This window comes from Monodelphis domestica, chromosome 7 (assembly GCF_027887165.1).
Source record: "Monodelphis domestica isolate mMonDom1 chromosome 7, mMonDom1.pri, whole genome shotgun sequence".
Taxonomy (NCBI): Eukaryota; Metazoa; Chordata; class Mammalia; order Didelphimorphia; family Didelphidae; genus Monodelphis; species Monodelphis domestica.
Window position 1 is genome coordinate 47,014,225 of NC_077233.1, and position 15,891 is coordinate 47,030,115.

The window sequence follows — 15,891 nt, forward strand, 5'->3', positions numbered from 1 at the left end:
AGAGTAATGATGAGCAAGTTAACTTCAAAAAAACATGGAAAGACATGAAATTATGTAAAGTGAAATGAGTAGAACCAATAGAACATCATATGTAGCTACAGAATTAATGTTTGAAGAATAGCTGATAAATGTCCACTTCCAGGGTGAATCCCCATTTTTCAATGCCTAATGTATAACTGAAAATCTGTTACCCTAAAAAATAACTACATATCCCGAGAGCCCACTGACTTCCTGTCATTATGTACTTCCTGTAGACAGAGGATAAAGGGAGTGGGTGTTGAGGTTGTTCCTCTTTTTGGCATGATGTAGCATCAGCGATGATGGTGGTAAGGTGGGGAAATTTGAAAATGGTTAACCAACCATGGGCATGTGGTTTTTATTTTTATTTTGTATCCTCTTTATTCCTTGATTTCTAATGATCATATAAGAAAGCTCATAAAATATAATATTTTTATCATTTGGGATAAAATTTTAAATTTTACACTTTTAAAAAGTTGTTTATTTGATTTTTATCAGTGTTCTTTTAAAAGTGTGGTTCCTAAAACTGAGCAGAAGACTCCAGATTTTGACTGACCAGAATACAGAAATACTATCACTACTTTATTCATTATATTAAAATCCATTATAATTATATTTTATACATAATAAGATCACAGATAAATAATATATTATTACACAATATAATAATTAAGTTGTATCTTTCCTCTCCTTTTGTCAATGCATTTATTAATACCATAAGGTAACAACAGCTACAGAGAATATTTTTTGGTTTAAGTGGCTAATTTTCTGGATACCTCTCTCCTTTTTCTCATTAGAGAAAAAGTGTACCAAGTCACTGCAAAATATTTTCCCCACCATCCAACTTAAAGCCCCCATTTTTCATTATTGAAAAATCTTCCCGGAGGGTACATGAATGTTCCTTTTGTGTTTTGGGATTTGCCAAATATATGATCTGACTAGAAGCCATCACAGAGAGAGAGAACAGAAGAGAAAAGCTTTTGATTGTGTGACTAGTGGACCATATAAGCTATGACTTAAAAGGCTTGAAGCCGAGTGAAGAAAGGGAAAATCTTCTTAGAAACATGTGACCAAGTGGTTTGAGGCTCTGCCTTCTGCGATCCTAAGGGATTTGAAAGCAGAAGCATAATTTAAATAGCCAGACTGCTAAAGCCATATTCCCTAAGGTCCAACTCTTCTGGGTTATTGCTAAAGGAAGCTGGTAGCTGGACTTTGGCCCCAGTGATCCTTGAGGATATTTGTTGTTCACACATGAATATATATTGTGAAAAGCCCAAAACATGAAACTTCAAAGGGGTGACAGCCTGTCTGATGACTAGTTCTTCTGCCCATGTAGAATGACCAGAATGATTCTCATTCAAGCCCCAAACATCTTTCAATGGAAGGAACCTTAGAGATCAACTAGTCTAACACCAACTTAAAGAATCATTTCCCTATAAGATGGTGAATTTGATACAAAAGAAGCCTTTGAGGTTATGTAATCCAAACCTATTTTTCTATAGTTGAGGAAACTGAGGTTGAAGAAAACAGCAGAGTCAAAATTTGCACCTCAGCCTTCTGACTCCAAATCCAGGGTTCTTCTCAGTGTTATATAATGTCTCCTTTAGGAGGCTGTCATTTCAGCACAAGGATCTAGTTTGGCTCCTGCCCCACATCTTGACCCTTGTTGCCATGTCTTTTAGGTCTAGGTATTATCCAAAGCTTTGACTTCCCTGTGCTCTGGACTTCTTGCCTATCTAGAGGCAACCTCTGGACCATCTGACTTGACTCACTAGTTATTCTGACACCAACCCCGATTGTTAGGAAATTCTGTCTTACATGGAGCTCACTTGTGTCTCTTACTTCTACCCAGTGGCCCCAGTTTTGTTCTTGGAGACCAAGCAGGGTAAATCAAATTACTCTTTCTCATGTAACTTGTCAGGTTGCAGTTTTCACTTGTGTGGTGAGAATGGGAGTTTCAACTGAATTCTGGGCAATTTATCAAATCATATTATGCTGGAGGTGTCTGTCTTTTTTTGGTGAAATGACTGATTGGCTTCATCTTTTTAGTTGTGTGAGACTATTATTCCCAAGTCTAGTTCCTTATTCTTCTGTCTGCAAAAGACAATTTTATTGTTGTCCTGTAGCAACACTTTTATTTCTATGAGCAATCCAGGTCTTGCTGCAAATAGTCCAAATACTCCCACCTTTCAGTGGGTGGGTGGGAATATATTGCATGTCTTTTACTAAGACTCGGTTAGGACTAATATAAAAAAAGTAGAAAATATTTTACATTTGCAATGTTCATCATGACCTTTTTTGTTCGATAGAAGGTTATAGGGGAAAATTGCATGTGTGTGTGTGTGTGTGTGTGTGTGTGTGTGCCCATGTGCATGTGTATCTACGTTTTCAATTTCAATCATGATATAGAAACTCCCTTCATCTATACTGACTGGCAACTAACTTAAATCTTAGAATCTTAGAATTCTCTCTGGAAAGCTAGGAGGTTAAGTGACTTGGCCATAGTCACATAGCTAAAATGTGATACTGGGAGGATTTGAACTGAGATTTTATTTACACTAAGACTGTACCTTCTATCCATTCTTTGTATAAAAGTGGAGCCTCTCTTTATAAAAGTGAAGAGTGTCATTCTTAAACTTAGAAATATTGGCTCCATACTTAGTAGCTTTAAGAGCTGGAGCAAAGCATTTGATCTCCCTGAAACTTAGTTTACTTTTTTGTGAAAGGGGGCCACTGATATCTGCCTTGAAAGGTTGTTCAGAGAATCAGACAATATAATCTCTATGAAAAGAATTTTTAAAAATAAATTATAAGTCTGTCTAGAAATCAAAGAGATAACATATTATTTTTACTTAAAAAGTTCTATTCTTTTGTAAAGTCAGTTAATAAGATCATTGAATATACAAGAGTTTTTTTCTGTGCTATGGTCATGAATTTCAACATCTACAATATTGTCACATTCTTTTATATCCTCATTAAAAAGGCATGAACTTTACCCTTACCCTGAGCAGTAAGACAGGTAAATTGTGCCCTGTGCTCAAAGAAAGATTGGACAAGGGAGTATAGGTGAAGATGAGCAAACATCTATGCCTACTACTGAAAAACTATCCCCAATTGCTCCTACTCTACCTAGTGTGGATAGGTAATACGGAGTCAAACCTACATGCTTTATTTATGGAGACAAACTACATAGAGAAGAGATAGGTTTTGCTTCAGCAGCTAATTTTGTAGTCAGTGATCAACAGTACCAGGTGTATCAGATTCCCTGCTATCAAGTTAAACTGCCCCAATGTTGCCAGTTTGCCAAGAATCTAGTTGTGGTTCACCAAGTGAAGACTCAGTACCAGGACAGCTGGGACTCAGATGGATGCACAGGATGGGAGATTGGCAAAGTCAGACAAACTAAGAGGGAGGGTCAGAAGCTAGTGGTCAAAATGACATATGGGCTCATGATCTGCTCTGGAGTATCTACTGATCCAGAGTAAAAGCTAAGCCTTGACTTAGAGGCAAGTACTCAGGCAGGTATCAAAGATTTAACTTATAGTTATAAGGGGAGGTCCATTAAAAATGGTGTACTAGAATGAAACAAAATTAAACTCCATGTCTAAGGCTATGAGCTGTCCTATGGTGCCTTTTGGGGCATAAACATGGGTAGGTGCACAAGGCTAAGGTAGATGCAGAATATTTTCATCACAGAAAGGAGCAGCTTTTGACAGGTTATCTCTGGCAATTCAACATTTTTTGGCCCTTACTAATAGCCTAATGCAGATTTTTTCCCGAATACGGTTCCACCAGTGTGATTTATTAAAGTATACATTTTATCTCACCAGAATTGCTCTGTTCTATTAATGTGCATTTGTGATAGTGTAGCCCTGAGATGTTTTGAAGATAAATGGCTTCTGAAACTTGAAACATTTTCAAAACCTGCAGCAGTTCAAACAGTTTAATGGGTGTTGAACGATTGATGGGGAGAATAAAAATAAAAGGTCTTGATGAACCATCATGTGTTCTGATCTCTGACAAATGACTTTGTTGTCCTGATGGGCTCTTCATTCTTCAGGGGGATCAATGGTCCATGTGACCTGGCCTCTTCTGCCAGTGGCCAATAGTCTGATTGCCTTATGTCAAGAAAGACAACAGATCCTAAGAAGGTCCAAAGAAGGCTAACACAAATAATTAAGGAGATGGCAGAGGGTGGATTTCCTGGAATATCGAGATTGGGACCCTCCAGTCTGGAAATCTGCTTGGATAAAGCCTATAAAATTACACAGGGGATAGAGAAGGGAAAAACATGCTTATTCATTGAATCTTGGCATAATAGAATCACCAGGTAACCCCTTGAAGCTTGAAATAATTAAATTCAGGACAAATAAGAGGATGTTCTAGTTTACTCAATAGGTAGTAAACTGATTAAACTTGTTTCCCAAAGGAGGCATGGACTGAAAATATGAATAGTTGATTTTTAAAGGAATAAATCAATGTAATAACCTTAGATCCATATCCAACATTGTCTCACCTTTTCTATTCAATCTTATCTCTGACCATTTTTTAAAATAAATCCACTAGTCTAGTCATTCTCTCCTTGGAAGCATGCTATGCCATTTTCACTTCAGTATTTTGCTTCATCTGCTTTCCCCACACCAATGGGTCTCCCCCCTCTTTTCTAACTCCAATAACATATGCAAATAAGCATGTTTTAATAACTTATGATTGTCATAGAGTGGTGAAGAAATAGGTTTATACCAAATATTTGAAATGTTTACAATTATATATTCATACATGCATACATACACACATGTATATTATATATCAATATATATTGCATATGCTATATATATATATATATATATACACACATGTATAAATATACCGACACAGATAAATTTATGAGACTTTGTTGTGGAAAGAATAGAAAGAAGCTGGCTGCCTCTTCCCACCTTCCTAGTCTTATTCTGCTTTGTTCCCTTCCATGTTCCCTGTATTTCAATTATATATACTAACTTGCTGCTCTTCACACACTAAATTTTGGACCTTGGTACTAGCTATTTCCTGTGTCTCGAATACTCTCCCACTTCTCCTCTGACTTTTGGCTTCTTTCAAGATTCAGCTGAATCCCATTTTCTTTGGGAAGTTCCTCACTTTCCCACTGAGATTCTCTTCTCTTTGTGCTTTTTGTAGATCTTGCATATATTTGGTTGTTTGCATATGATCTCCCTCATAAGAATGGGAGCTCTTTGAGAGCATGGTGTAAAAATGGAGATTTGAACCCCAGACTTCAATCCCCAGAAGTCCTTGGTACTTCCCAGAATGCCCTATAATCTCACCTGAGATACTCACCTGGGCTGAGAACAAAATGGGTATTTAAACTGACTGTACCACCTACTTGGTCTCTCTACTTCCACTTCTAAGCACACACATCTCTCAAGATGTAGAGTAAGTGGCTGTGAATGGGCTATTCAGCCCTAGACACGTGCTTTTCTTATTTTGTATTTTCTTATTTCCTTGATTTCTAATAATCTTTAATAAACCTCTAAAAATATAATACTTTTAGTAGAGAAACTAATTTAACAGTTACAATGGATTGGGTTTTTGCTTTTCTTTGTCTCTCCAGTACTTGGCACTGTCCATGGTACGGAGTAATCACCTCATGGATGCTTTTTGTTTGACTGACAAAGTCAGAAAAACTTGGGTTGTTAGTCCTGCCTCTGACACACACTGGTGATCAGAAAAGCTGTTCGTTAGCATTCCCTTTCTTGGTGTGCTATTGGTAGAGGCGATCTGCTGACATTTCTCACAGAAAGAGGAGAAAAGCTGCTGGTGGGTTATGCTGGTTGAAACAGGGCAGAAATAGAGCCAAGGTTAAAATGAAGAAGAGCCAAAACAAAAGGTTCAGCTCTTCTGGTTTGTTCAAATGTCACAACAACAGCAGTAGCAGCAGTACGAAACATTGATATAATGCTTTAATATTTGCAAAGCACTTTACACACATGATCCAATGAAAGCATATACATATAGTGTATACCATATAGGTACATGAGAATACTTGTTGTTGCTCACTTGTTCAGTCTAATACACCAATGAATGTTTGAGACTTTGTAGTGTAGTGGATAGAGCTGATTGCTTCTTCTTATCTTTATCTCATTGGTCTGGTGTCTAAAGTATGGGGATCCATCATGAAACAGCAGTGCAAAATATCCCAGAAAATACAACCATGAGTTCTTACAATGGAGCCTATGCTACTGTCTCTCCATAGGTATCCCTCATAGGAAATTAGTAGTTCAGAAGACAAGCTAACTAGATCCCCTAAACTCTCTCCTGAGTTGTTAGATTACCAGATTTGGTGTCCCTGGACCATAAAGGCTGGGCTTTCAGAATGAAGAAATTGCTACTCTGAGATAAGAATCAGAGCCATACCCACAGTTTTTAAAGAGGGTTCAAGCCCCAGTACTCTCTAATGCTTAGTTCAAGTGCTACCTTCTAAAGAAGATCTTTTACTTTCCTTAATAGTCTTAGTTGTTAATATATGCAAATATATACACATAAAGCACAAAAGTATATGAATATATTATAATATGAATAATATAAAGAAATATGTAGAAAATGGTAAAAGACCCTTTCATAAGGGTTAATGCACAAATACAAATTTATGTACATCTTTACAGATACATGAACATTTATATAATATATGTATTTCATATATACATATATACATGTATATCTATCATCTCTCTATCTTTCTATCTTTCTACCTATCATCTATCTTCCTCCCTCTCTTCCTTTCTTTCCCTCTCTCCCTCCATCTCTCTCTCGCTCTCTCTGGAGCTAAACCTTTGGTTTCTGCTTTCCCTAGTTTCCCACATTTGTAGCTTATAAACCTCCTTCATATTCCTCCATTCCCTCTCTTTTTGTGAGAAATTTAGCCAAATGACCACACCCATTAATAGACTTAGAAATGATATCATCATAATTTTGCTCCACTCATCAGCCCAATGACTTTCTAGGTTATAATTCTCTTCCATGGCCACCTCTTCCTTTTATACATATATACAGAAAATATATGGCAACAATTCTTTGCCCAGTAGAATTAAACTTAGATTTTTTTCATGAAACTAGGGATCAAAACTAGTTTCTCCAAATGTTAAAATGATAGGGTGAGTATCCTCTAGACATCTGAAATCTATTACCACTGAGCTATATAAAACTTAATTAAATACAGAGTAAAGATAACTTAAACATTAATTGTTTTTCCTCTCAAAGAGAGATTGTTGATGGCATGTTTCTTTTGGATTCTAGAATAGGTAAACATATGCATACTTTTTTGAGTTTTAGAAAAGAAACATAGCTCATAAGAGTAGTTACATGTACGAAGAAAGGGAAGTTGACATAAGGTTGCTGATTGTGTCTGGCATGATTTGGCCTGAAGAATGATTTTTTTGCACTGACATCAAATACTGATGATTTCAGCTTTTTGACAGGCATCAAATATAATAATGCGGTACAAGGCTGAATGGTACCATAATATCAATAAAAATCAACTTGGAAGGAGTCATGCTTCTCACTCAGCTTGTCTGTTGCTCAACATAAAGGTAGGTGGGATAGTTTAGTTGGATGAGAGTATTTTGAAACATCTGTCTAGATGTACTATCCAAGTTCTATCATTGTCAAAAGGACTTGGAATAGGTAAACTACTTCCTGCCCAGACTTCCACCAATATCATCCAATTTTCATCAATCTGTCATCTCAGTAAAAGTTTAGCATACAAAGAGGTCAAGATTTGGGTGGAGAAATCTTAGTAGGACTAAAATATTAACACAATAAGATTTGTTGAAAACCTTCATTAGTGAAAAGAGTTCATTGCTCTATTAAAGTTTTCCATTTATTTGAGGTTAATTCCTTTCTATGGCTCATAATTTTTATGAATAATTAGGTCTAACAACTAAAGATCTGCATGGTGCCATAAGTATTTGGGCAATAACAAATCACATTTACATATGTGATTTGACAGAAGGCAATTTGTACACATTGTCTTGCTCTTCATTAAAACTTTGTGAAATGGACACACACACACACACATATAAACAAATACATTTTATCATTTCACCCCAATGGGAGAATTCCTAACATTTACTAATGTTGATAATGTTGATAAGCACATCCTCTGCAACTTATAGTATTAGAGATTACTAGTGGACACCCTGAGATGCCTGGTGATACTGTGGTTAGATGTTGCCCTTGGCATCCCAAAGACCTGCCTCTGACACTTAATCATGTGATTAGTCAGTATTAAATGTTAAAATGACATGTGGACATCCTCTAAGTATATAAATATATGAAATAGATACTGTTATGGAAAATCAGAATCAAATAGAAAGAGAAGTTTTTCTTTTGTTTTTCTTTTAAATATTATTTTATTAGCTATTCAAAGCCTTTCCTTTCAAAGAGGGAGCCAGGTAGGTAGGAGTTTTTTCTCTAGATCTGTGATTTCACCCTCATAGGGAGTTTTCTAGGTAGGAGACTCCTCTTGCCCACCCTATCCTCCTGTAGATTAACAATTGCTCTGTACCTTAGAAAGAGCTGAGATATTAAAGAGACTTGTTGCTTGAGGTTTATCAGTCAATGTGTATCAGGTGGTGCTGAGGGAATTGAAGGGATTAGAATAGCAAGTGGTTAATTGTTAGAATTGAGTGAAACACACTGAATCCATTTTGTGACTCAATTCTAGAGCTATCTCAGTACCCTTTCTATTTAATTATGGATCTAGTCCAAATTCTGCCTCATGAGAAAGGCTTATTCAATTATGGGAATTAGGAGAAAATCTTATTTTATTTGTATCTAGCCCTGTGTGGCTTGGAAACTGGACTACCTCGACCTGCTGTTTAGAGACCCTTAACCAGGGACTAGGTTATGCTGACCAGAAATTGAATAAAACAAACTAAAAAACCTTTACAGTGGCCACCACTGGAGTCTTTGTCTGAGGACTAACTAAGGTTCTGTCTGCTGGACACCAACCCCTGCTGCTGAAGTCCAATTATCTGTGGCCATGGCCAACCCTAATCTTTACTTTGACATCACCATTGATTACAAACCCCTGAGTCAGGTACTTCACAGACAAGGTACAAAAGACAGCAGAAAATTGATCTGAGCACTGGAGAGATGGAATTTAGTTACAAGAGATCCAGCTTTCACAGAATCATTCCTCAATTCATGTGTTAGGGTGGTGACTTCACACACCATAATAGCAATGGTGGCAAGTCAATCTCTGGGGAGAAATTTGCAGATGAGAATTTCAACCTGAAACATATGGGTCTGCTGGCTGTAACAAAAATGGCACCCAGGTTTTCATATGTACTGATGAGAATGATTGGTTGAGGGGGTAATTGAGTGGCTCAGTGAATTGAAAGCCAGGCCTAGAGATTCTAAGTTCAAATCTGACCTCAGACACTTTCTAACAATGTGACCTGGGCAAGTCACACAAGACCCCCATTGACTAGCCCTTACCACTCTTCTGCCTTGGAACCAATGCATTGTATTGATTCTAAGATGGAAGGTAAGGCTTTAAAACAATTAAACAAATAAATAAATAAACAAACAAACAAATAAATGATTGGTTGAATAGTAAGCACATGGTCTTTGGCAAATTTAAAGAAGGAATAAACATTGTGGAATATTTGGGGTCTCAGGATAGCAAGACCAGCAAGAATATCATCATGGCTGACTGTGGACAAATCTAATAATTTTTTTTTTTTGGTCTTAACCACTAAACCATCTTTTGGTAGCAAGAGAGAGAATGCTCAAATTCCACCTGCTCTCATACCCTTTAATCCTTATGCTCTCATCTGCTGTAATTATCTTTAGATTTCCTTTCCCCTTTTCTTCCACAAGTCTGCCTAGACAACACAGTTGAGTTTATGATCATGAAATGAAAACTAAACTATGAAAAGAAAGATTCCAAAAAAATTTCCAAGGATCGATGAAAGGAGTTTTTTTCACAATTGTACATCTCAAGCAACCTATATATTTCATCTGAAAACAGGTTCCACACTGATAAATTGGTTATTGCTTTTGTGATACTTTGTTTACAGATGTTTGGGGGGAGAGGGAACCCTTTTTACATTTTCAGGAAATTACAACCATTTGCTTTGCTCCCTCCCAATTTGGAAAGTCTCTAATCTTTCCTCCAATTAGAAATAAGTTTTCCTAATGTTGCATTGTTCCCTCTAACTTAATAACCTTATTTGATTAATTATTTTTAATGTATAAAAGTCTGTTTCACCCCGGAATTTGAAGTCCAACCAGAAACTGAGGCAGTCTGATCCCAGTTTGTTGGACAATTAACATACTTTGTTTAATAAATAGATATACTCACAAGATAAAAACATTATTTCCTCAATCATTTCATCTTTTACCCTTTCACAGTACTCAAAGTTAAATCTTTTCTAGTGTAATAAGGGACTATTTTGAATGGTAATTGATAACTACAGATCAGGCTGTTAATCTTCTTTTTCCCTTCCTCCCTCTTCCTCCCTTCCTCCCTTCACCCTCCATTCACCCTCTTTCTGTTGGTCTTTTAAATCTATTGAGGGTGAGTTTATGATGTCTCAAATGAAATACTCCTTTTCTTCTCTATATTAACTAAGTGATTTATTGGGGAAGACAGGGAAGGATAAGAAATGGAGGATGGAGGGAAAGAGGGTTTTGGGGTTTCCCTAATACTAGGATGAGTCTTAGATTGAAGGATGGTGGAATTGGGAGAAATGGCTGATAGGTCTGGAAGTTCAGTCACTCTCAGAACAGAGCAAATCAGAGAGAGAGCTGGACTTTGTCCCTTACTTTAACAATAACTTATATTTATATATCAAAGGTTTGTTTAAAAAACACTTTTGTTATAGCATGTGTGAAGTAGAGGATATCATTTCATAAATGATCTGTGACTCAGAGGAGTTAAATGACTTATAAAAGGCCATACATCATCTGTGTTAGGTTTCTAATATAAGACTTTCTTGACTCTTGGATGAATCACTCTATCCAATACATCACATTAACATTTTTCAGAAGAGGAAAATAGAGGGTCAGAAACTATAAGTCACTTGTCCAAACTGTATAAAAATGAATGGCATCAACTCAAACCCAGGTGCTCTAACACTAAATTCACTATATCAGACACAATGAGGATAATAATCTAGAATACAACCTTTATATTCCATTTATAAAATCTATCTGAGGTCTAGTTAAAACATGAAGGAAGTTCCTTATGTAATCTACAGAGTGATGGGACTTTGGTACCAGCCTGGGAATCAGTTTATTTAATCCATAGAGACTGGTAGTCTGAGGAGTATTAGAACTCAGCTTCTGTGACCTTCTCTATCCTAGATTTTCAAATAGACATGATTTTTGATTTTCAAAGATCTCAAAGACATTGAACTGCCACTTAAAGTATGCATGCAAATTGATTTTTGAAGGGGTGCTAATGAGACCACACTCATGAGTTTGAGTTTCATATGTCTTGATTGGAGAGGAACAGAAAAAATACCATTTTTTGGACTATGAGCTGGAATCCTGTCTTAGGTCAGTGATCCTGTAGAGTTGTGGCACAGTTCTTATGAATGATCTAGTGACATTTATCATCTCTACTCTAGCAATCACACTCCATTCAATGCAATTCAACATTGAATGTATTACTTATTGCCATTCAATGCTGCTAGTCACTGGGGATACAAAGGCAAAAACAAAACAATCTCTGGCGTCAAGTAGCTTATCAATCACTAATATTGTGCAAATTTTATGGCACTAGGTCTGTGTGTGTGTGTATGCAATGAAGAATATAAGACTCTACTACCACTTGTTGGTAATAAAGTCCCATATATGAGCCCATTGATATAGTTTAATGGAATTAATACTGCTAATGGCATTAGGGGATTCCTTGATTGAATTTCTGAGGCATCAATTTCTCCATTTATAAACCAGGATAACAGCATAATTACTGTACAAAGTTGTGAGGCTCAAATGAGATAATATATATGAAGTATTTTTCGGTTCTTACAATAGAAAATGCTAGTGTTAGTTAGGGCTTCAGAAATCTATATCTATATCTATATCCATGTCTATATCTATATTATCTCCATCTATATCTATCTATCTATCTATCTATCTATCTATCTATCTATCTATCTATCTATCTATCTATCCATCCATCCATCCATCCATCCATCCATCCATCCATCCATCCATCCATCCATCCATCCATCCATCTATCTATCTATCTATCTATCTATCTATCTATCTATCTATCTATCTATCTATCTATCTATCTATCTATCTATCTATCTCTACACAGTTAAAGGGACAGTAGCATTAAGATTTGCTTCTTCCATTTCTTTAGCCTCCTAGCACTGAATACTTAAGGAATAGAAAAAATGTTTTCCTTATATGAACTCACACTTGGAAAGGGAAAAAAAAAAACTTCTGGTCATTTTCTAGTCCAAGAAACCTTAATTATAAACCTGGATGCCTATGTAATTAAACTATGGGCTACAGTTTTACCCAATGAAATTCTGTGATACAGTGAAAAGTTCTAAATATCAGGAGAAATGAGCTTGAGTTCAGATTCCACCATATCACTTTGTGATAGATTACTTCTCTGAGCTTTACTTTTTTCCTCTGGAAAGTGGGCATAATACTTTCTGCTCTGTTGATGTCCCAGGGTAATTGGGAGGAGAGAGAAGCCAGAAAGTTAATGAATGAAAGAGTTCTTTGAAAATCTTCTAATATCACAGAATTACAGAATCACTGAATCACAGATGTCCAAGGATTTACTGAAACCACTGAGTATAGTCCCATATCCATCCAAAATCTCTTCTATCCCATACTCAGCAAATTGTTATCTAGTCTCTATTTGCAGACCGTCAGTGAGTGAGTGAGTGAGTCCAATAATTCCTGGGTCAACACAATTCACCATTGGACAGACAATCTTTCTTGTTATTAAGTCCAAATGTGCCTTTTTGCAACTCCTACCCAAAGCACCTATTTATTCTCTCTGGGATCATGAAGAATGTTGGTCAAACAAATGGAAGGTATTATCAGTCTGTCAATAAACATTTATTAAGTGTTTACTATTGCTTACATTTAATAGATGTTGCAGTGAATAGGGAATTATGTTAGAGTTGGAAAGACATGAGTTCAAATCTGATCTTGGATTCTTACTACCTATTTGATCCTAGGCAAGTCACTTAACCTGTTTGCCTCAGTTTTCTCAACAGTAAAATGGGGATATTGATGGTACTTAACTTGCAGGGTTGTTGTGAGGATCAAATGAAATAATAATTGTGTTGTGCTTAGCACAGTGCCTGATCATATAAATGCTTATTCCTATTCCTTATTCCATATAGCCCTACTATGTGCTAGGAACTGTGCTAAATGCTGGAGATACAGAGAAAGGTAAAAACAGAGTCCCTTTTCTTAGGGAAAATACATTATAATGGAGAAAACATATAATTAACCAGGTGAATTATATACTCACATGGCTGTATTTAGTTTTTTCAATTGTGCCCCACTGTTCATGAACCCATTTGGGGTTTTCTTGCCAAAGATACTAAAGTGACTTGCCATTTAATTTCTCTAGTTTATTTTACAAATGAGGAAGCTAATGTTAAGTGTAAATAATGTTAAGTGACTTGCCCAGGGTCACACAGCTAGTAAGTATCTGAGGCTGAATTTGAGCTCAGATTTTCCTGATTCCACATCTGGTACTCTATCTAGTGTCTACCTAATGACCCTCACATATACACATACATACACACATATATGGCTAGTTCAACAAATACATATATCTTTTTCATTAAATGTTGCCTTCTCTAATGGGATTAGGAGAAGGAAGAAAGGAGTTACCTGGGTATTTTAATATAAGAAATAAAAAAACAAAATAATGCATGGATATGTCTTTATTATGTGTATGTGCATATATTTCTGCATGGATGCACATACATATATACATAGAGGTATATGTATGTGTATGTGTATCTCTTTAGACAGAACAGAACAGAGAAGGGGAGACACTAACATTTGGGGACACAGGGAGGACTTTGAACTGAGAGAGAAGGTGAGGTTTAAGCTGAGTGTTGAAGGAAGTTGGTTAAAAGTGTTAGGATGCTGCAGAATGCCTCCCCCCTTCCCCTTCCCCTTTCTGGTTTTCATGGTCTTTCCTGCTCTCCTCAAAATTTGAAGGCAGAGCTGGGGGAACACATTTCATTTGAATCAACATAAAACAAGCTACATTCATCAACTGAAGTGCATGGTCATCCACTGCCTGAGGCAGAACTGGCAGTCACCAATAATTAGGGAAACATGGCTAAATTGGAAAGGGAATGGGGAATCTCAGGGGACAAAGTAGGTGGGCATTAAATAGGGAAAAGGCTGGATGGAGGCCAGTCTAAGCCACTTCTACTAAGGGTTTAAGTCAATAGCTGACTTGTTGCTTGTCTGAGAGTATAAAAACCGAGAGATCTTAAGGAAAATAGAGGCGTGCCCATCCATAAAGTGAGTGATCTCCTTGTGTCAGTGCCAGCTGGCACCTTTTCTGGGATTGGTACTCTTCCATAGCTGTTTAGGACCCCCAGGATCACCCAGCCATTATGTGTCAGTGTTGGAATTTGAATGCAAGTCTCCCTCATATTGGTCTCTGTCTACCATGCTGCATTGGTTTTCTTGTCAAAGGTGAAGTTCAAATGCTTTGAGAGCAGACTGTCAATACTTTCCCCCAACTCACAATCAAATGGATTGGTGGAAGCTTAGGTTTTTCATTTAAGTAGCCCATGTGACCCTTCCCAACCCCTTAAGAAAGGCTCTTTGGCTTGATGAATAGAGGATTAGTCTTGGAGTAAGCAAGACCTAAATTCAAGCCTTCCCTCTGACTCATGCCAACTGTGTGATCATGGATGAGTCATCTCATCTCTCAAGGTCAGGCAACTCTCTAAGACTAGAGATTAACCTGGGGTCCATTAATATTTAAAATACATTTTGCTAATTATATTTCAACATAATTGTTTTTCTTTTGTAACCTTTCATATTTTATTTTTTTCATTTTAAACCATTATTCTGTAAAGAGGTCAATAGGCTTCTCCAGAATACCCAAGGCAGTGATTGCAACCTTTTAGAGACTTCAGAGATGGAGTGCCCAAATTGGAACCCTCATGCTGTATGTGAGCCCCCCTCCACACCTTACCCCAGACAGGGGAGAGAGGAAGTGCTCCCATTGGACTTCTGGGCAGAGGGGTGGATCATGTGAAAAATGACCTCAAGCATGGGTGAAGAGGGGGAAAGGGGCATCCTCCCTCTGGCACACATGCCATAGGTTCACCATCGTGGGATGACAGCATTCGATTAAAAAAATGGTTAAGAACTCCTACTCTAAAACTGTAAGGTATAGGTGACTTGCTCAGCTGCATGGTAGAGGGGGTTTTCACACTTGGAGTTCTTCACAGTAATGAAACCATAGATTCAGAAGGAGAAATAAAAAGTCTCATCTTCTGTGGTCTGAGGCAGTCCTGTGGTCTCCGGCTGGCTCCGCTGTTCCTCCTTTGTTGGCCTCTAAACTCATGCTGTTGGGGAAAGTAGAAATTCTTGTAGTTGAAATAGAAATTGAAAGCAATATCTGTGAACTTCATAAATGTTGGTTAATAGTCACTGGCCAGTGATGGAATTGAAAATAGAGGAATTTCTTCTATTCGGCAGAGCTTTCTCCAGAAACATTTCTCATCCTATACCTTGTTCAGATCCCATTTTGCTTCCAGCTGAGATGTTGCAAAGGTCTGAGTGATTCTAGAGAATGTTTCTAATATACTTTTGGTAAAACTTTTGTAGGCACTTTTTTTTCTCCCA

At 37.0% G+C, this 15,891-nt stretch overlaps 1 pseudogene; it reads left to right on the forward strand.

Annotated features, from left to right (window-relative positions):
* The first annotated feature begins 9,058 nt into the window (after positions 1-9,058).
* On the forward strand, positions 9,059-9,749 carry LOC100619679 (peptidyl-prolyl cis-trans isomerase A-like; annotated as a pseudogene).
* The last annotated feature ends 6,142 nt before the right edge of the window (positions 9,750-15,891 follow it).